Consider the following 23236-nt stretch of genomic DNA (forward strand, 5'->3'; position numbering starts at 1 on the left):
CTTCAAAACATAAAACAAAGAATATCAAGGCATTTTACATATAAAACATGGACAAAACATTAGGTAAATATGGGTGAAACTATCGAATAATATGGTTACATCACTAGGTTAATTTGCTTTTTACTTATTTTTTAGATTCTTTGTTGATTTTGCTATATTTTTTTTAAAATTTTATATGTTTTGCATAAGACATTCTGAAAGCTTGGAGTTAGTGTCATTTGATTTTGAAATTGAATGAACATGTCAACATTTGAACAAGGAAATGAAGGAGGAGTCTATAAATATTCAAATAGTCATGAATAATCAACTTGGAGAGGTTGAGGACCAAAAGGCTTTGAGAGACTTCGCTACACATTTGGTGGCTAAAACAACTTCTAGTAAATGATGATGGTCTATTTAAATTAATAATTTTAAATTTAAATCAACTGTTATACAAATGATCCAACATTTAACGTAGTTTGCCTAGTGATGATCCTAACACCCATACAATACATTTCTTGGAAATTAATGATACATTTAAGGCTAATAATGTATCAAATGATGCTATAAGTTTGAGACTAGTTCATTTTCACTTTAAGACAAGGAAAAAGGATGGTTTAATTCTCTTTCAGGAGGAATGATCACCATATTTTAAGAGAAGCTCCCCTTTGTAACTAAAAAAAAAGATAATAAACACCATCTTTTTTATCTAACTTGACTTAGAACTATTATATGAAGCATGTGAACAATACAATGATTTACTTTGAAAGTTCCCACAACATGGACTTTCTCTTAATCTAGTGGTTTAAAATTTTTACAATGGAATAATGACTTCAAATTGATCAATGATTGATTCTTCCACTAAAGGAAATCTTACAGGAAAAAGTCTTGAAGATGCTTACAAACTGCTTGATAAGATGGCAACCAACAACTAGTACCAATGGTTATAAAAAAGAGTAACTTTAAAAAAGAGAGTTGGAACTTTTAAATTAGATGTTATTTCTACTCAAGTTAATCAAGTTTTAGATTTAACTAAAAGATTAGAAAAAATGAGTGTGCTTTTGAATTAGATTTTTTTTCTATTCTAGTTAATCAACTTTCAAATTTAACTAAAAGAATAGAAAATATGAGTTTGAATTCATTTCAAGCATCTAATAATGTATGTGAAATTTTTAGAATTCATTTCAAGTATCTAATAGTGTATGTGAAATTTATGTTGAAAATCATAAGAGTGTTGAATGTCAAATAGACAAGCCAATTCTGTATCCAAGTTCCGATGCTCAAATAATCCATATTTAAATACATATAATCTAGGCTAGAATAATCTCCTAATTTTTCTTGGAATAATTCTCAAAATCCTATAAGCCACTAGGATTTTATTGGCGAGAAAAAACCTTAATGAACTACTTATTCAATACATCAACAAATAGAAAATCAAGCTCCAAAATCAAGAAGTTTTATCTGTAATCTTGAAAGACAAATAGAGAAACTGTCAACATGATGTTTTGAAGACCTTAAGGATCACTTCCAAGCACTATAAGGAACAATTCAAAATAGCAAGTGAAGACAATCACGTTAATGAGCAGAAAGAAAAGAAAGCATCCGTAAGACTCCATGATGATGAATATCAAGCCATTGAGGGAAAAAACATCTATGAAAAGGAAAGAAAAACATATTGGTTCAAGGGAGAAGGCTAAATCTCGACATAAAATTACCTACCTGCCACTATATGTTCCACCAATTTCCTTCCTATAGTGTCTGCAAAAGAATAAGCTAGATAAGCAATTCTTTAAATTCCTTATATTTTTTAAGAATTTACATATTAACATCCCTTTTGCATATGACTTTGAAGAAATGCCAAACTAGATGAAGTTCATATAGGATAATCTTATCTAACAAAAGAAAATTAGTTGAGTATGAGATTGTAATGCTAATTGAGGAGTGCATTGCAATCTTGCATGATAAATTACCTCTAAAACTTAAGGATCTAGAGATCTTTACTATTCATTGCACACTTGAAAATTATTATTTTGAAAAAAATTTGTGTAACTTAGGTGCAAGAGTAAATTAAATGTTTTTTTTGTTGTTTACAAAAATTGATCTTGACAAGCCATAGGCCACCATGTATTGTTATAGGTTATAGATATGTCAATCAAGAATCTATAAGGAATTATAAATGATGTAATTATAAAGGTTAATAAGTTCATTTTCTCAACCAACTTTATTATTCTTGATATGAAGGATGACCATGAAATCCCTTCTATTCTTGGCCAAATATTTTTAGCAATAGGAAGAGCATTGGTTGATGTTCAACAAGGACAATTAATTTTACAAGTGCTAGATGAATAAGTAACCTTTATGTGTTTAAGGCTATGAAATCTATATCTAGTTATGATTCGTGTTTTCATGTGGTATCATAGATAAGTTGGTAGACAAAACTTTTAAATAGGAGAATCCAAAGTTCCCTTTTGAATCATGTCTTATTAGCTCTAAAGTTATTGATGCCAAACAAACTTTAATTAGAGAATGCAATTAATACTAGGAAGCCTTCCACCATTCCTTTAAGCAAATTAGCCAAACTTTGAAGAGATTAGGGTTAATACTAAAAATATAAAACCATCCATTCAAGAGAAATCTAAGATGAAATTTAAACCATCACCATCCCATTTAAGGTATGCTTACATAGGTGAATCTTCACCTCTTCTAGTTATCATCTCATCAACTTTAAGTATTCTGGAAAAATATTTTTTTTTAGGATTTTGACAAAGCACAAGACGATATTAGAATGGGTCGTAACAAATATCAAAGGTGTCTATTCATCTCTTTATATGCATAAGATTTTGATGGAAGAAAAATCCAAACCAACTTTTGAAACACAATGATGATTAAACCTAACTATACAAGAGGGGGTGTGAGCTCAAGTGCTAAAGTTATTGGATGTCAGTTCATGAGAATCAAAGGAAATCAAACCAACGCTTTATTAGAGGGTTTGAGGGATTCTCACTTTAACATACATTTCAAAAAATAATTTTAAGGATTTTCTTTTATATCGTTCTCTTTTTCTTACATTAAAGACAATGTTTAGTTTATATAATGACTTGAAATTTTTGTGTAACTTTTATATTTCTAATCATGGTGTTCGAGTGTAATGGGGTAAATGTTTTTTGTATCCAATCTGTCTAACAATACATCCCATTATGGATTCTTTGGTTTACCAAATTTATAGAACTTATACATTTCCTCAGTTTTTTTCTTATCCTTTCGGGTAAGAAAATATCAAATAACTCTATTACATACATGTAGTAGCCTTTGACCACCCATCAATTCAATTGTTTCTCCATTTGATTCTTTCACATTGCTTCTCATAATTCATCTCCATTTACTTAAAACATAAGTGTGATGGATAGACACACACACACACATGTACATAATAAAAAAGATGCAGTAACCAAATGCTAGAAACACAATCATACCTTTGATTACATTTCAAGGTGAAGTTATTAACACTATTTTAAGTATTCATAGTATATGATTAATACTTAAAAAGGTATTTTTATCAAGGTTTTATATCTTCATTTTGCACTTAAAGTATCATTAAATTCCCTAACTTAAGCATGTTTTATAATAATGATTGATACTTAAAAGTGTATTTTTATCAAGGTTTTATATCATCATTTTGCACTTGAAGTATCAATAACTCCTTAACTAAAGCATGTTTTATAATAATATATCTAATAATATAAGATACCTTTAATTTATGGTAAATGTTCATTTTAAATGCAGGCCTATCACATAAATGAAAGGACAAAGAGATGGCCAAACTTAGAAAAGAGATGTCGGTGTAATCTAAACTAGAATACTGTTCGGTAATTGGGTCATATCTGGAGCTGTAGATCTCCGATTTAGGTCTACTTTATATGGATGGAAAGATAAGACATAGGCCTACAACTTTCATATGGAGCCCAAGATCTAAAAAGGTCATTTTCAAGTCCAAATTGTAGCAACAACAAAGAAGTCCGAATTTGTCTTCTAGCCCAAGTACTGTTCAGTGTTTAGCCCATATCTGGAGTTCTAAAAGTTGAAATGAGTTAAATTTGTTACACAAGAAAGCTGAGACAATTTCCTACAACTTTCATGTTTTCAAGTGGCTCTAATTTTGACGTTATCAATGATGTTTTGGGCAGACAAAAGAAGATAAGGATTGTCACCAAGTCAAGAGTTAGTCACCCAATCATCAATTAGTCATCAAATCAATAGTTTCTAATTTTGGCCTATAAAAGGAGGCATTTAACATGCATTTAGGCATCTTGGTTTCCAAATCAAGATCATGCTCTTGCTTTCTCTCTTTGTATTTTTTGTAATGTTTATGCTTTACTTTTATTAATATCAAGTTTATGCCTTTCATTTCCTTTCCTTTACCTTAACTCTTATCTTATTTATGTTCTTATTTTGTTTATTTATTTTTCTTTCTTTTATTATGTTTAGCTAAGTTTATTATGTCAAGGTGAAAAGGTTACACTAATGGTGTACGAATAAGTATAGTGTAAACTTAATATGGACTTTAATGTTTGATACTAACATGTTTTGTATTTGTTATCTTGTTCACTCTTTAATACTTTGCTTGTTAAATGACTAATCTTGATTTATGTTGTATAACACTTGGTACAACAAATGCTTGGCACTTTCATAGCCCATACTGTATGGTATAACCGACACTTGAGTTATGAAAAGAACTTGATTTGTTGTTAACATAAGTTATAATCATGAATGCTTGACGAGATTTACAAGTATTAGCATTAATCGAATAAGATGACTAATGTAATCATGTTAACAATCTATAATCAGATTGGAACCTCCTTTGTGTGTGGTTTCCAATTGAATAATAAGAGTTTATACTATACTTGTTTGACATACCATTAGTAGATCCTCTAACCTTGACATTTGTTATTATCATTGTTTAATTCTTACATTAATATTTCATCTCAAAGTTCTCATTTTCTTTTTCTTTTTCCTTTTCTTTTTCTTTATTATTATTATTATTATTATTATTATTATTATTATTATTATTATTATTATTATTACGACTACTACTACTACTACTACTACTACTACTACTAGTATTATTATTGCTACTATTATTATTGTTGTTGTTATTGTTACTATTGTTGTTGTTTATTATTGTTATTTATAATTTGTATAATTAAATTTCCTGTGGTTCGACCCTGGTCTTGCCGGGTTATTTATTACTTCGACACTCCTGTACTTGGGAGAAGACATCAATCTTTTTGTCGTGTCAAATAACAGTCTGATAATATAAGATAGCTTTAATTTATGAGAAATACTCATTTTAAATGTAGGAATATCTCACAATTCAAAGGATTGATTAATGTGATTAACTATGAAAAGTGAAAGAAGAAAGAAAAGGTTAAACTTAGAAAAGAGATGTTGATTCAATTCAAACTGGAACATTGTTAAGTCTTTGGGTCATATTTAGAGCTATAAATCTTGGATTTTAGTTTGGTTTATATGGCTAAAAGGCTGAGACATAGCCCTAAAACATTTATAAGAGTCCAAGACTCAATTCCGCCATTTAGAAGTCTAAATCTTAACATTAAAAGAGAAGTCTGAATCTGTCTTGCAGCCTAGATACTGTTCAATGTTCAACCCATATCTCGAGTTGTAGAAGTCCAAATGTATAGATTTTTTTTTTGTTGGAAAGTTGATACAATTTTCTAGAACTTTCATGAGACTATCTATTCAAATTATGATGTTATTAATGATGTTTTATTTAGACAAGAAGATAAGGATTGTCACAAAGTCAAGAGGTGTCCACTCACTCAACAATTAGTCATCAAATCAATATTTTCAAATTTTTACCTATAAAAGCGGTATTTGCTATGCATTTAGGATCTTGGTTTTCAGATCAATATCATATTCTTGCTTTCTTTCTTTGTATTTTTAATGTTCAAGTTTTATTTTATATTATATTAATATCTTGTTTATACTTTTCATTTCCTTTCCTTTATTTAGTTAACTTATATCTTATTTATGTTATTATCTTATTTATTTATGTTTCTCTTTTTTATTATGTTTAGCTAAGTTTATTATGTCAAGGTGAAAATGTTTCACTAATAGTGTTAGGATAAATATAATATAAATTAAATATGAACTTTAGTCCTTATATCCTAGACAACTTGTTATTAACATGTCCTATCATTTTTAACTTATTAATTCTTAATACCTTGCTTGTTAAATGGTTAATCTAGATTTGTATTGTATAACACTTGGTACAACAAATATTTGGCACTTTCACAGCCAATCGTATGGTATAATCTATATCTGTACTATGAAAGGAACTTGATTTGTTGTTAACATAAGTTAGCATCATGAATTCCTAACAATATTTAAAAGTTTGATATTACTTAAATAAAATAATTAATATAATCATGTTAACAATTTATAATGAGCTATCCAGTTAAGTAATAAAAGGAGTTTATATTACATTTATTTCTAATACCATTAGTGGATGCTCTAACTCTAACATTTATTTTTATCATTGTCCAATCCTCACATTAATCTTACATATCAAAGTCCTCTTTAACTTATTATTATTATTAATTTATATAGTTAACCTCTTTGTGGTTCAATCATGATCTTATTGGGTTATTTATTACTTCATGCTTGGAAGAAGATATCAATCTTTTGGTCATGTCAGTAGCTTAGTATACGTTCCTTGCCAAGTGCGTACCATTCTGAAATAGACAATGATTAAAAGTATTCATTTGAGTTTTTCCAGGACCAAAACCAAGTGCTCTGATACCAACTATAATAACCCATAAACATCTTTAAGTGTGTAAATATGTTACACATACATAGAAGATATGATAATACTATAAAAAGAAAGAAAGATATATATATATATATCATGTTCATAACTTTAAGTGTTCATACACACCATATGTAACGACCCGACGTTTTCAAAGCCAAAGTCATTAGGTTTTTGATGTTTTTTACTATATCATTTTACAGATTTATAATTGCATTCCATTCATTAACAAGGCACAATCCATGTATGCTAACAAAAATCAAATTCTCATAAAATGAATTCTCAATACACATGCTCATAATACTATATTTCCATACTCATAAATTCACGTTCTTGTTTTAGTCTCGTTATCATCACGAGTTCATATAAGAGTGTCGAACGACAAGTTACACAACTGATATTTTTGTTTATTTGACCTCGTGTAATTTCACAACATAAGATCCTTATAAGAAGAATACCATATATGTATATTCATAAAAATCACATTCTGTATAACACAACATTAAATCCTTCACAATACTCATTCAAACATTCGTGACAATTAACATTCAATAGAATATAACAATTGATCTTTCGTAATACATATGCGACTATTCAATATAGTTAATGTTCATTACAATACACCAATAGATCCTTTGTACTACCATACAAATATTCATAACAATTTAGCATTTTGTATAACATAACAATAACTCCTTCGCAATATTCATATAAACATTCATAATATTTTTTTCATTCAATATAATACAACAATAGATCCTTCGTAGTATTCATACAACTATTCGTGATAGTTAATGTTCAGTATAATACAATAATATATCCTTAATAATACTCATATGATCATTCACGATAATTTAACATTTTATATAGCACAACAATAGACACTTCGTAATAAATTCACTTCAGAAACTCATGTTATGCTATAAGGGGATGAAAATCACCTATTCATTCCTCTTATAGGGTGTCCCTTCCAGGTTGATTAGTACTTAAAAGTGTATTTTTATCAAGGTTTTATATCATCATTTTGCATTTGAAGTAGCAATAATTTCTTAACTAAAGCATGTTTTATAATAACATATCTAATAATATATGATACTTTTAATTTATGATAAATGTTCATCTTAAATGTAGGCCTATCACATAAATGAAAGGATTGATTGATGAGTTTAAGTATTGAAATTGAAAGGACAAAAAGATGACCAAACTTAGAAAAGAGATGCAAGTGTAGTCCAACTGGAACACTGTTTGGTAATTAGGTTATATTTGGAGTTGTAGATCTTTGATTTAGGTCTACTTTATAAAGATGGAAAGGTAAGACATAGGCCTACAATTTTCATGTGAAGGTCTGGTTTAAAAAGGCCATTTTCAAGTCCAAATTGTAGCAATAACGAAGAAGTCCGAATCTGTCCTGCTGCCAAGACATTGTTCAGTGTTTAACCCATATCTTGAGTTTTAGAAGTCCAAATAACCTCAATTGTTTTTCCTGAAAAGCTGAGATAATTTTCTAGAACTTTCATGTGGAGGTCTGGTTCAAATTATGATGTTATTAATGATGTTTTGGGCAAATAAGAGAAGATAAGGAATGTCTCTAAGTCAAGAGTTGGCCACCCACTCATCAATTAGTCATCAAATCAATAGTTTCTAATTTTGGCCTATAAAAGGAAGCATTTTCCATGTATTTAGGCATCTTGGTTTCCAGATCAAGATCATGTTCTTGCTTTCTCTCTTTGTAACGCTTAAGTTTTGCTTTCATTAATATCTTGTTCATGCCTTTCATTTCCTTTACTATACTTATATAATCATGTTCTCTTCTTGTTTATTTATGTTTCTCTTCTTTATTATGTTTAGCTAAGTTTATTATGTTAAAGTGAAAAGGTTTCACTAATGGTGTTAGGATAAATATAATATAAACTCAATATGGACTTCAATGATTATATCCTTAACAACTTGCTATTAATATGTATTATTATTTTTATCTTATTAATTCTTAATACCTTGTTAAATAGTTAATCTAAATTTGTGTTGTATAACACTTGGTACAACAAATGCTTGATACTTTCATAGCCAACCATATGGTATAACCTACACCTGTACTATGAATGAAACTTGATTTGTTGTTAACATAAGTTAACATCATGAATTCCTGACAATATTTAAAAGTTTGGTGTTACTTAAATAAGATGATTAATATGATCATATTAATAATTTATAATGAGTTATTAATGACAAATTATCTGATTGGAATCTCCTTTGTGTGTGGTTTCCAGTTGACTAATAAAAAGAGTTTATATAGTCTTGATATTTGTTTTTATTATTGTTTAATCCTCAGACTAATCTTACATCTCAAAGTTTTTTTTAACTTATTATTATTATTATTATTATTCATAATTTATATAGTTAACCTTCTTGTGGTTTGACCTTGGTTTTGCCGGATTATTTGTTACTTCGATACTCCTACACTTGGAAGAATATATTAATTTTTTGGTTGTGTCAAATATCATGTTTAAATTATTCATAAGTTTTGTATCCATTTTGCATTGTAAAGGGATATCACTCAATCAAGGTGCATAGGAATCCCGTCTCACAGGTCCGCATATTTTATTATGAACTATGTATCCGTATGTTAAGACATTATGTATTTTGTTTGAACAAATATACTAGTTGTGAAATTGTTATTCGATAGTTTTATAAAGACTTGAAATGATAACTATATCAGAACAGGAATGGAAACTTATGAATATGTAAACATAATGTTATAAGTATGTTGATTAATACTTAAAATTGCATTTTTATCAAGGTTTTATATCATTATTTTGCACTTGAAGTATTAATAACTCCTTAACTAAAACATGTTTTATAATAAAAAATCTGATACCATAAGATACCTTTAATTTATGGTAAATCCTAACTACAGGCTGATTAGTACTTAAAAGTGCATTTTTATCAAGGTTTTATATCATCATTTTGCACTTGAAGTATCAATAACTCCTTAACTAAATCATGTTTTATAATAACATATCTAATAATATAAGATACCTTTAATTTATGGTAAATGTTCATTTTAAATATAGAACTATCACATAAATGAAAGGATTGATTGATGAGTTTAAGAACTGAAATTGAAAGGACAAAGAGATGGCCAAACTTAGAAAAGAGATGTCGATGCAATCCAAACCAGAACACTGTTCGATAATTGGGTCTATCTGGAACTGTAGATCTTGGATTTAGGTCTATTTTATATGGATGGAAAGGTAAAACATTGGCCTACAACTTTCATATAGAGCCCAAGATTTTAATAAGGCCATTTTCAAGTTTAAATTGTAGCCATAATGAAGAAGTCCAAATATGTCCTGTAGCCCAAATACTGTTCAATGTTTGGCCCATATCTGGAGTTTTAGAAGTCCAAATAACTCCATTTTTTTTTCTAGAAAGCTGAGATAATTTTCTACAACTTTTATGTCAAATGGTTCCAATTTTGATGTTATCAATGATGTTTTGGGCAGATAAGAGAAGATAAGGATTGTCACCAAGTCAAGAGTTGACCACTCACTCATCAATTAGTCATCAAATCAATAGTTTTCAATTTTGGCTTATAAAAGGAAGCATTTTCCATGCATTTAGGCATCTTGGTCTCCAGATCAAGATCATGCTTTTGCTTTCTCTCTTTGTATTTTTGTAATGCTTAAGTTTTATTTTCATTAATATCTTATTTATGCCTTTCATTTCCTTTCCTTTATTTAGTTAACTTTTATTTTATTTATGTTCTTATCTTGTTTATTTATTTTTCTTTCTTTCATTATGTTTAGTTAAGTTTATTATGTCAAGGTGAAAAAGTTACACTAATGATGTAAGAATAAATATAATGTAAATTTAACATGGATTTTAATGTTTGATACTAACATGTTTTATATTTGTTATCTTGTTCAATCTTTAATACTTTACTTATCAAATGACTAATCTAGATTTATGTTGTATAACACTTGGTGCAACAAATACTTGGCATTTTCATAGCCCATACTGTATTGTATAACCAACACCTAAGCTATGAAGGGAACTTGATTTGTTGTTAATATAAGTTATAATTATAAATGCCTGATGAGATTTACAAGCATTAGCATTAATCGAATAAGATAACTAATGTAATCATGTTAACAATTTATAATTTGATTGGAACCTCCTTTGTGTGTGGTTTCCAATTAAATAATAAGAGTTTATATTATACTTGTTTGATATACTATTAGTGGATTCTCTAACCTTGACATTTGTTATTATCATTATTTAATCATTACATTAATCTTTCATCTCAAAGTTCTCATCAACTTCTTTATTATTATTATTACTACTACTACTACTATTGTTGTTGTTGTTGTTGTTGTTATTGTATTATTGTTATCTATAATTTATACAATTAACCTCCTTATGGTTCGACCCCGGTCTTGCCGGGTTATTTATTACTTCGACACTCTTACACTTGAGGGAAGACATCAATATTTTGGTCATGTCATATATGTACTGAGTTCTCTTTTATAGGGACATTGATTTAGAAAATTATATGGGTATTGTACTCTACCATTGAATGAAACCTATTGGCTAGCTCTTGGAATACTAATGTGAAAAACATCATCAACATAATGGTTTGCAAAAAAAAAAAATTAGCATGAAATTTTTTTCATAAAATGATTGGAAATCTCGAGTTATTACAATTCTACCTTTTAAATCGTATAGCCATAAGAGTTTTGGTAGACAAAACTCCTTATGAAACCTGGTATGACTCTAAACCCAATATTGATCATTTAAAAGTCTTTGGCAACCCTTATTGTGTCTTGAAACTTGAAGTTAAGAGGAGAAAACTTGATCAAAAAGTTGATATAGGAATTCTTATAGGCTATATAACATTAAATCTAAGGCCTATAAAATCTATGACCTGAAAGATAACAAAGTTGTGATTGCTATAAATGTAAAAGTTGCAGAAAGTGTTACATGCAACTGGGAAACTGCATCAATTGAAAGGACAAAAAAAATAGCAAATTAAAATGGATCTTGTAAAGGATGATAATATTATCGATGACAAACCAGTAACAGGGACAAGATCCTTAACTGATATTTACAATAAGTGCAATATTGCTGAAGCAGGATCAATAGATTTTGAAAAAGCAATCAATTCATAAGTGTAGACGTCAGCAATGAAAGAGGAGCTCACTGTGATAGAAAAGAATGAAACATGAATACTTGTTGACAGACCAGTTTACAAGAAGGTAATAGGTATGAAGTGGATCTTCAAAACTAAACTAAATGCAAATGGGAATATCAACAAGTACAAAGCAAGGCTTGTAATAAAAGGATATTCACAAGAACCAAGTATTGATTTCACTAACATATTTGGTCTAGTGTCTAGGTTTGATACAATAAAGTTTTTGTTCATCTAACAGCACAAAATAGTTGGTATATCTTTCAATTAGATGTCAAATCTGTATTTTTGAATGGTGTGTGCTACTACACATCTAAACATTGTGTTTGCTATCAATTACCTCTCTAAGTTCATGCAAATTTCAAGTCAAATAAATTTTGTGGCAGCTAAAAGAGTCCTAAGATATCTAAAAAGGACCATAGAGTTTGGCATGCATTTTATGAAATCTAGTTTTGTTAGGTTTTTCTGACAATGACTAGGCTAGAAATGATGAAGAAATGATGAGAACTGATTAGTACTTAAAAGTGCATTTTTATCATGGTTTTATATCATCATTTTGCACTTGAAGTATCAATAACTCCTTAACTAAAATATGTTTTATAATAATGTATCTAATAATATAAGATACCTATAATTTGTGGTAAATGTCTATTTTTAATGCAGGTCTATCACATAAATGAAAGGATTGATTGATGACTTGAAGAACTTAAATTGCATGGATAAAGAGATGGTCAAACTTAGAGAAGAGATGTCGGTGCAATCCAAATCGGAACACTGTTCGGTAATTGGGTCATATCTGGAGCTATATATCTCAGATTTAGGTCCAATTTATATGGATGGAAAGGTAAGACATAGGCCTACAACTTTTATATGGAGCCCAAGATCTAAAAAGGCCATTATCAAGTCCAAATTGTAGCAACAACAAAGAAGCCCGAATCTGTCTTCCAGCCCGAGCACTGTTCGGTATTTTGGCCATATCTGGAGTTCTAGAAGTCCAAATGAGCTGAAGTTTTTACACAAGAAAGCTGAGACAATTGCCCACAACTTTCATGTTTGCAACTGGCTCTAGTTTTGACGTTATCAATGACGTTTTGGGCAGACAAGAGAAGATAAGGATTGTCACCAAGTCAAAAGTTGGCCACCCACTTATCAATTAGTCATCAAATCAATAGTTCCCAATTTTGGCCTATAAAAGGAGGCATTTGCCATGCATTTAGGCATCTTGGTTTCCAGATCAAGATCATGCTCTTCCTTTCTCTCTTTGTATTTTTTGTAATGTTTATGCTTTCCTTTCATTATTATTAAGTTTATGCCTTTCATTTCCTTTCCTTTACTTAGTTAACTTTTATGTTCTTATTTTGTTTATCTATTTTGCTTTCTTTCATTATGTCTAGCTAACTTAGTTATATCAAGGTGAAAAGGTTACACTAATGGTGTAAGAATAAGTATAATGTAAACTTAATATGGACTTTAATGTTTGATACTAACATGTTTTATATTTGTTATCTTGTTCACTCTTTAATACTTTGCTTGTTAAATGACTAATCTTGATTTATGTTGTCTAACACTTGGTACAACAAATGCTTGGCACTTTCATAGCCCATAATGTATGGTATAACCGACACCTGAGCTATGAAAGGGACTTGATTTGTTGTTAACATAAGTTATAATCATGAATGCTTGACGAGATTTACAAGTATTAGCATTAATTGAATAAGATGACTAATGTAATCATGTTAACAATATATAATCTGGTTGGAACCTCCTTTGTGTGTGGTTTCCAATTCAATAATAAGAGTTTATATTATACTTGTTTGATATACCATTAGTGGAACCTCTAACCTTGACATTTGTTATTATTATTGTTTAATCCTTACATTAATTTTCCATCTCCAAGTTCTCACCATCATCATCTTCTTCTTCTTCTCTTTCTTTATTACTATTATTATTATTATTATTATTATTATTATTATTATTGTTGTTGTTGTTGTTGTTGTTATTGTTGTTGTATTATTGTTATTTATAATTTGTACAATTAACCTCCCTGTGGTTCGACCCCGGTCTTGCCGGGTTATTTATTACTTCGACACTCCTACACTTGGGAGAAGACATCAACCTTTTCGTCGTGTCAAGTTTTTGGCGCCGTTGCCGGGGAGGTAAGTTCTTGTATAAATTATAGTATTTATTTTATTTTCTCTTTTCACTTTTCTTGTATATAATAACTTTGTTTCTTTTCTTTTGTTTCTTTTTTATTTTGTTTTCTTCCTCCTTCTTTTGCTTTCTTCTTCTTTTTTATTTTATTCCTACACGTGCATGAGAGTGTGGTCACGTACATCAAGTGGTAGACTTTGTAGGGTATCCTCATCATTTTCAGAAAATATGGCTGAAGAAGATAATCAATCACTTCATAATGAAAATAATGAGAATAACCGTGTTAGAACACTTAGAGACCACATGAATCCCACAAGAACAAGTGCACCATCATGCATAGTTTTTCCTCCGGATGCATCTCATTTTAATTTTAAACCAGGTATTATTCAACTTTTACCTTCTTTTCATGGTTTGGAATTGGAAAATCCATACTTGCATTTAAGGGAATTTGAGGAGGTCTGCAACACATATAATAACTTAAATTGTAGCATGAACACCATCAGATTAAAGCTTTTTCCTTTTTCATTAAAAGATAAAGCTAAAACATGGCTACAAAATTTGAGACCAGGATCCATTCGTGCTTGGGATGAAATGCAACAACAATTTTTAAAGAAGTTTTTCCCATCTCATAGAACAAACTCTTTCAAGAGACAAATCACCACTTTCACTCAAAAACCAGGAGAAACATTTTACAAATATTGGGATAGGTATCGAGACTTGCTTAGTACTTGCCCTCATCATGGTTTTGAAACATGGAGATTGGTTTCACATTTCTATGAAGGGTTAACACCTAAAGATAGGCAAATGGTTGAATTGATGTGCAATGGAACTTTTGAAGATAAAGACCCTGATGAAGCAATGGAGTACTTAGACTTGTTAGCTGAAAATGCTCAAAATTGGGACATCGCGGGTACTTATGAGGCACCGAGTAAAACTCAACCTCATACATCTAGTGGAGGTATGTACAACCTTAAGGAAGATCATGACCTTCAAGCCAAGTTTGCATCTTTAGCTAGAAAAGTCGAGGCATTAGAATTGAAAAAGAGTGGTCAATTAAAATCTATTGAAAACATTGTGTGTCAAATCTGTGAAACAAATGAACACTCAACCAATAATTGTCCAACCTTGCCTTCTTTTAAGGAATGTCTCCATGAACAAGCCCATGCTTTAAACAGTTTCCAAAGGCCCAACCACAACCCATACTCCCAAACATACAACCCTCGTTGGAGAAATCACCCAAATTTCAGTTGGAAGAGTGAGAACAACAATGCACAAACTTCACAACCACCGTTTCAAGCACACCACAATTTCCAAAATTCTCATGGATATGCACCTCCTTATGCTCCACCTCCTAGAAGAAATCTTGAGGAAACATTGCATGCATTCATTGAAAAGCAAGAGACAATCAATACTCAACTTGCTCAAAACATGACAGATTTTAAAGATACTCTTGCTAAATTAACATCTGCTCTCAGTTTCCAAGAGAAAGGTAAGTTTCCATCTCAAACACAACAAAATCCCAAAGGGCAATACAATGCAAATGCAAGTAGTTCCGGAAGCCAACACATGGATCAAGTCAAATCAGTCACTACTCTGCGCAGTGGTAAGGTTATTGAAAAACCCTCTCTTGAACCTTATGAGAAAGATGATGAATCAATCTCTGAGGGTAAGGAAGGGGATGAATCTGAAAATTGCAAAGAAACGACTAATTCACCGCCAGCACTTCCATTTCCTCAAGCCATGACCAAACAAAGGAAAGTCAATCACAATTCTGAAATTTATGAAATTTTCAAACAGGTAAGGATCAATATACCTTTGCTGGATGCAATTAAACAAGTTCCTTCCTATGCTAAATTTTTGAAAGATCTCTGCACTATGAAGAGGAAACTGAATGTGAAAAAGAAAGCCTTTCTAGCCGAACAAGTAAGTGCTATTCTTCAAAACAATAATGCTTTGAAATATAAAGACCCTGGTTGTCCTACAATTTCTTGCTTTATTGGAGAGCATAAAATTGAAAGAGCCTTACTTGATCTTGGTGCTAGTGTGAATTTACTTCCATATTCAGTTTTTCAGAGTCTCAATCTAGGTGAGTTAAAACCAACTTCTATAACTCTTTTACTTGCCGATAGATCTATAAAAGTGCCTAGAGGAATAATTGAAGATGTGTTAGTACAAGTCGATAAATTCATTTATCCTGTGGATTTTATTGTCTTGGACACACAACCTGTTGAAGTATGTAATTCATTTCCTGTTATTTTAGGACGTCCATTTCTTGCAACTTCTAATGCATTGATTAATTGTAGGAATGGACTGATGAAGCTATCATTTGGAAACATGACATTGGAGATGAATATTTTCAACATTTGCAAGCAACCTAGAGATGATAATGATTTACAGGAAGTGGACTTTACTGAAAAATTAATTCATGATCAATTTCCAACCACTTTCAATGAAATTGAGATTGATGAATCTGATGATTTGGAAATGATTTATTTTCAGGAAGAATCAAAGATAAGTAATTGGAGGCCACAAATTGAGGAATTGCCACCACGACCAATTAAGTCCATACCTTCAAGTGTTCAACCACCAAAACCTGATTTGAAGCCGTTGCCATCCAATCTCAAATACTCATTTTTGGGAGAAAATGAAACTTTTCCGGTAATAATCTCTTCCAAACTTAATGCACATCAAGAAGGTAAGTTATTACAAACTCTGAAAATGCACAAAAAAGCATTAGGATGGACCATAGCTGATATAAAAGGAATTAGTCCTTTGATTTGTACACAGAATTTATTTAGAGGAAAATGCTAAACCCTCTAGAGAAATGCAACGAAGGCTAAATCCTAATATGAAAGAAGTAGTGAAAAATGAAGTCATTAAGCTTCTAGATAATGAAATCATTTATCCTATTTCTGACAGCAAATGGGTAAGTCCTACCCAAGTTGTACCTAAGAAGTCTGGAGTCACTGTGATAACAAATGAGAATAATGAGTTAATTCCCACTAGAACTGTTACTGGTTGGCGCATGTGCATTGACTATAGGAAACTTAATTCAATGACTAGAAAAGATCATTTTCCTTTACCTTTCATGGATCAAATCCTAGAAAGAGTTGCAGGTCATGAATTTTATTGTTTCCTAGATGGCTATTCGGGTTACAACCAAATTGAAATTGCATTGGAAGATCAAGAAAAGACTACTTTCACATGTCCATTTGGTACTTTTGCATATCGAAGGATGCCTTTTGGATTATGTAATGCACCAGCCACATTTCAAAGATGCATGCTTAGTATATTTAGCGATATGGTTGAACATTTTCTTGAGATTTTCATGGATGATTTTTCTGTTTTTGGCGATTCATTTGATGATTGTTTGACTAATTTAGGAAAGGTTTTAACCAGGTGTGAAGAGAAGAATCTTGTGCTGAATTGGGAAAAATGTCATTTTATGGTAACAAACGGCATTGTACTTGGTCACATTGTTTCATCAAAAGGAATTGAGGTTGACAAATCTAAAATTGAGTTAATTGCAAACTTGCCAACACCAAAATCTCTTAAAAATGTTAGATCATTCCTGGGACATGCTGGTTTTTATAGAAGGTTCATCAAAGATTTTAGTGTAATATCTAAGCCTTTAAGTAACCTTCTAACAAAGGATACTATTTTTGAATGGACTGAACATTGTGAAGAAGCCTTTGTTAAACTTAAAAACTTGCTTACTTGTGCTCCTATCATTCAACCTCCCGATTGGTCATTACCTTTTGAAATAATGTGTGATGCTAGTGATTATGCCGTAGGTGCTGTTTTGGGACAAAGAAAAGATAAGAAACCTTATGTAATTTACTATGCAAGTAAAACTTTAAATAGTGCTCAAATGAATTATACCACCACTGAAAAAGAATTACTTGCAGTAGTATTTGCATATGAAAAATTCAGATCTTATCTTGTTGGCTCACCTGTTGTTGTTTTTAGTGATCATGCAGCATTGAAATATCTTCTTTCTAAGAAAGATTCCAAGGCTAGATTGGTGCGGTGGATTTTATTACTTCAAGAATTTGATATCACAATCAAAGATAAGAAAGGCAGCGAAAATATTGTCGCAGATCACTTGTCAAGATTGACAACAGATTCGAAAACTGACATCACACCAATCGATGACTACTTTCCTGATGAATCTTTACTTTCTGTCTCTACAATGCCTTGGTTTGCTAATATTGTCAATTTTCTTGTTTCAGGACAATTGCCAGCTCATTGGAATACCCAAGATAAAAGAAAGTTTTTGAATGAAGTGAAGAACTTTTATTGGGATGATCCTTATTTATTCAAATATTGTCCTGATCAAATATTTCGAAGATGCATTCCTGACAATGAGGTAAGTAGTGTCATTAAATTTTGTCATTCTGAGGCATGTGGGGGCCATTTCTCATCAAGAAAGACAACTGCAAAAATCTTACAAAGTGGATTTTACTGGCCCACCATGTTCAAAGACTCACATGCATTCTGCAAGTCTTGTGAAAATTGTCAAAAGTTGGGATCTATTTCAAAACGTCACATGATGCCTTTAAACCCTATTATTGTCATTGAGATCTTTGACTGTTGGGGTATAGATTTCATGGGCCCATTCCCTCCATCATTTGGTTTCTTATACATATTAGTCGCAGTAGATTATGTTTCAAAATGGATAGAGGCAATTCCAAGTCGAAACAATGATCACAAAACAGTGATAAAGTTTTTGAAAGAAAATATTTTGAGTCGATTTGGAGTCCCTCGAGCCATAATAAGTGATGGTGGAACACATTTCTGCAACAAGCCATTTGAGTCTTTAATGAAGAAATATGGAATCACACACAAAGTTGCCACCCCTTATCACCCTCAAACAAGTGGACAAGTAGAGCTTGCTAATAGGGAGATCAAACATATTTTGGAGAAAACAGTGAACCCTAATAGGAAAGACTGGTCTTTAAGACTTAATGATGCACTTTGGGCTTATCGAACTGCTTATAAAACATCATTAGGTATGTCACCTTATAGACTAGTCTATGGAAAACCTTGTCACTTGCCTGTGGAACTTGAACATAAAGCTTATTGGGCTATTAAAGCTTTCAATTCAAATCTGGATGATGCTAGTCAACTGCGAAAATTACAAATAAATGAGCTTGAGGAAATAAGAAATGATGCATATGAAAATTCAAGAATTCATAAAGCAAGAATAAAAGAATTTCATGACAAGAAAATACATAGAAAAACCTTCAATGTTGGTAAAAAAGTCTTGCTTTATAATTCTCGACTGCATTTATTTCCTGGAAAATTAAGATCAAGATGGAGTGGTCCTTTTATTGTGAAACATGTGTATCCATATGGGGCCTATGACATCGAGAATCCAAAGAATGACAATGTTTTCAAGGTAAATGGACATCGTCTGAAAGTTTACTTTGACAATTTTTCAGTTGAACATAACTCTATTGAATTGGGTGATCCTGTATATAAAGATTGATTTTATTTTATTTTATTTTACTTTATTTTTGTTTCTTATATAAATATTGATTTTATTTTATTTTATTTTTGTTTCTTTTTGAGTGATTTTTGCAAGTTTCTTCACCCCGGTCAAATGGCGGATAACGGTACTCCGTGACTTAAGTCGGTTCTTTCAGTTTCCCACAATTACTGATATCTGTGTATATATCTGTGCAATTCTTTGAATCTCTCTTCCAATTCTCATTTGAAAATGGACACTAATCTTGAAAAATTGAAAAAGAATTTTCCCGCTCTGCCTCAGAATGCGATTACAAAAATTTACCGTGCTAGATGTGTAAGATTGAGATTATTAATGAATCATGGAATTCCTGAAGATATTCGTTGGTTGATTGAAGCAAAGGTCCGATTATCAGGTGAGTCCTCTAACTTCTTCATTTCACACATGCCTGGAACAGGTAAAAGCACTTTTGCAAAGAAGCGTCGTGCAAAACGACTGGATGTCTGTCATCGATGTGCTAGATGGACTTGTAATACACAATGTCGTTCTTTAGGAATGGTATCTATAAACCGTGAAGATAAAATACAATTCATTAAAGATGGCCTGAGTAAGGAGTCTTTAAATAATCTTCTATTGACTCTTGAGACGCATCCTAGTGGAGATGTGCATCGTGCAATTCATGATTTATGGCCACTATTTCATAAAGAACATGATCGACTTAGTCTTAGGAATCTGACTAAAAAAGACCCTGTTTGCCAGTTTTTAAGAAAACTGGATGGGAAGCCTATCCCCGACCCATAGAGGGCGTTTAAGCCGTTCTTGGACGTAAAACCAAGGGAAGATGTGAGCCACAATCACAACTACCTGTACATAGACATGTTTTTTTTTCAAAAGTAAATAAATAAATAAATAAAAAGAGAGAGAGAGTGTGTGAGACTCTAGCTGGCCTACATATAGATGTTATGCTTGCCTTTCTACTTTCTCATCTATAAAACCCTCTTTTCCTTCCTTTCATTTCTACTCAACCCATACATTCAACAAATACAGAAGTGTGTAGAAATGGCAAGTTCCTCAAGTCATCAAATAAGAAATATTTGTGTTTTCGGTGGATCTAGTCCTGGCAAAGAAAAGGAGTTTCTAGAATCAGCAAATCATCTTGGTCAGGTGCTAGCTGAGAGAAAGATTCATTTAGTGTATGGGGGAGGCAGTCTTGGGTTAATGGGAGGTGTGTCAATAGCTGCATTTTTAGGAGGTAGTCAAGTTGTGTCAATAGCTGCATTTTTAGAAGGTAGTCAAGTTTTAGGAGTCGTCCCTGAAGCTTTGGCACAAGGGGACATCATTGGAAAAACAATTGGAGAGGAACTTCAGGTCTCCACAATGTCGGCTCGAATGAATGCAATGTTTAACCATGCTGATGCCTTGATTGTTTAACCATCTTTCATATTTCCTCTTGGGCTCAATTGCACATTCACCATAAACCTATAGGTTTGTTAAATGTTAATGGTTATTATGATAAGTTGTTGTCTTTTCTTGATCATGCTGTGGAACAGGAATTTCTAACATCTTCTGCACGACAAATCATAATCTCTGCTGCTACTGCTGAACAATTGATTGACCAGCTACAATCCTTCATTCCTGTAATTGATCCTTCCATGAGTCGCATAAATTGGTCATCTAAGGAAAGCTGTAAAAAGCTTAGATTGGATTTGAGCCTTCATTTGTGAATTCTTGTGTCTTTTGGTTTTATTATTGTGTTTTTTTTTATTTCTTATTTTTGTTTCAGTGTGTTTCAGGTTTTGTCAGTGTTCGTTATTTCAGGTGATATCTTCTATACTCTATCTTTCTACCTTAGAACATTGAGGACAATGTCTCGTTTTGGTTGGGGGGAGAGGGTAGTAGTTGATAAAAAAAAAAAATTGTTTTTCATTTCATGTAGTAGTTGATAAAAAAAAAATTTGGTTGGGGGGAGAGGGTAGTAGTTGATAAAAAAAAATTGTTTTTCATTTCATAAAGCATGTGCATAATTGTTGTTACTAGGATGGCAGAGTAAAGGAGTTCTTTTGTTAAAGTGACTCTTGAGACGCATCTTAGTAACCATTCTTAACAAGGTCTATTATAATACTTCCTGAAATATTCAGGTTTACACACTCTCATATTGTTACCACTTAATTCGGCTCATATACTTATTTAACATGTATTTTTAAACCTTAATTTACACACACACACACTTTAACATATGATTGTGGGTTGCATATTGGATTATTACATTATTTCTGTTCTTTTGTTAAAGGTAACAACTAAGGGAAAGGGATTGTATATAATTAAAAAAAAAAACATGAAAAAAAGAAAGAAAAAAAAATAAAAAAAAGAAGAAAAAAAAATGATGATAATAAAAATGTAGATAAGTTTGATTTCGTAGCCTCCCTAACCTAAGCAATTAAGCCCGAAGGGGTGTTTTAACACCTAATACCCTAAAGTTAACTGACTTGGGAGCTATTGGCCCAACGCTTGTTACATAGGTTGAGGAGAAAAGCTTAAGGGAATCAAACATTGCACTATCTACATATCAGTATCTGCGACCCGAGTTACTAAGCTCGTAGGGGTGTCTTAACACCTAATGCCCTAAGACCAACTGGTGTCGGTTATACTTATGTTAACAACAAATCAAGTTCCTTTCATAGCTCAGGTGTCGGTTATACCATACATTAGGGGCTATGAAAGTGCCAAGCATTTGGTGTACCAAGAGTTATACAACATAAATCAAGATTAGTTATTTAACAAGCAAAGTATTAAAGAGTGAACAAGATAACAAAGATAAAACATGTTAGTATCAAACATTAAAGTCCATATTAAGTTTACATTATACTTATTCTCACACCATTAGTGTAACCTTTTCACCTTGACATAATTAACTTAGCTAGACATAATGAAAGAAAGCAAAATAGATAAACAAAATAAGAACATAAAAGTTAACTAAGTAAAGGAAAGGAAATGAAAGGCATAAACTTAATATTAATGAAACCAAAGCATAAACATTACAAAAAATACAAAGAGAGAAAGGAAGAGCATGATCTTGATCTGGAAACCAAGATGCCTAAATGCTTGGCAAATGCCTCCTTTTATAGGCCAAAATTGGGAACTATTGATTTGATGACTAATTGATAAGTGGGTGGCCCACTTTTGACTTGGTGACAATCCTTATCTTCTCTTGTCTGCCCAAAACGTCATTGATAACGTCAAAATTAGAGCCAGTTGTAAACATGAAAGTTGTAGGCAATTGTCTTAGCTTGCTTGTGTAAACAATGCAGCTCATTTGGACTTCTAGAACTCCAGATATGGCCAAAATACCGAACAGTGCTCGGGCTGGAAGACAGATTCGGGCTTCTTTGTTGTTGCTACAATTTGGACTTGATAATGGCCTTTTTAGATCTTGGGCTCCATATGAAAGTTGTAGTGATAATGGCCTTTTTGGATCTTGGGCTCCATATGAAAGTTGTAGGCCTATGTCTTACCTTTCCATCCATATAAATTGGACCTAAATTTGAGATCTGTAGCTCCAGATATGACCCAATTACCAAACAGTGTTCTGGTTTTGGATTGCACCGACATCTCTTTTCTAAGT

This window comes from Populus euphratica, unplaced genomic scaffold, assembly GCF_000495115.2.
Source record: "Populus euphratica unplaced genomic scaffold, PopEup_1.0 scaffold166.1, whole genome shotgun sequence".
Classification (NCBI taxonomy): Eukaryota; Viridiplantae; Streptophyta; class Magnoliopsida; order Malpighiales; family Salicaceae; genus Populus; species Populus euphratica.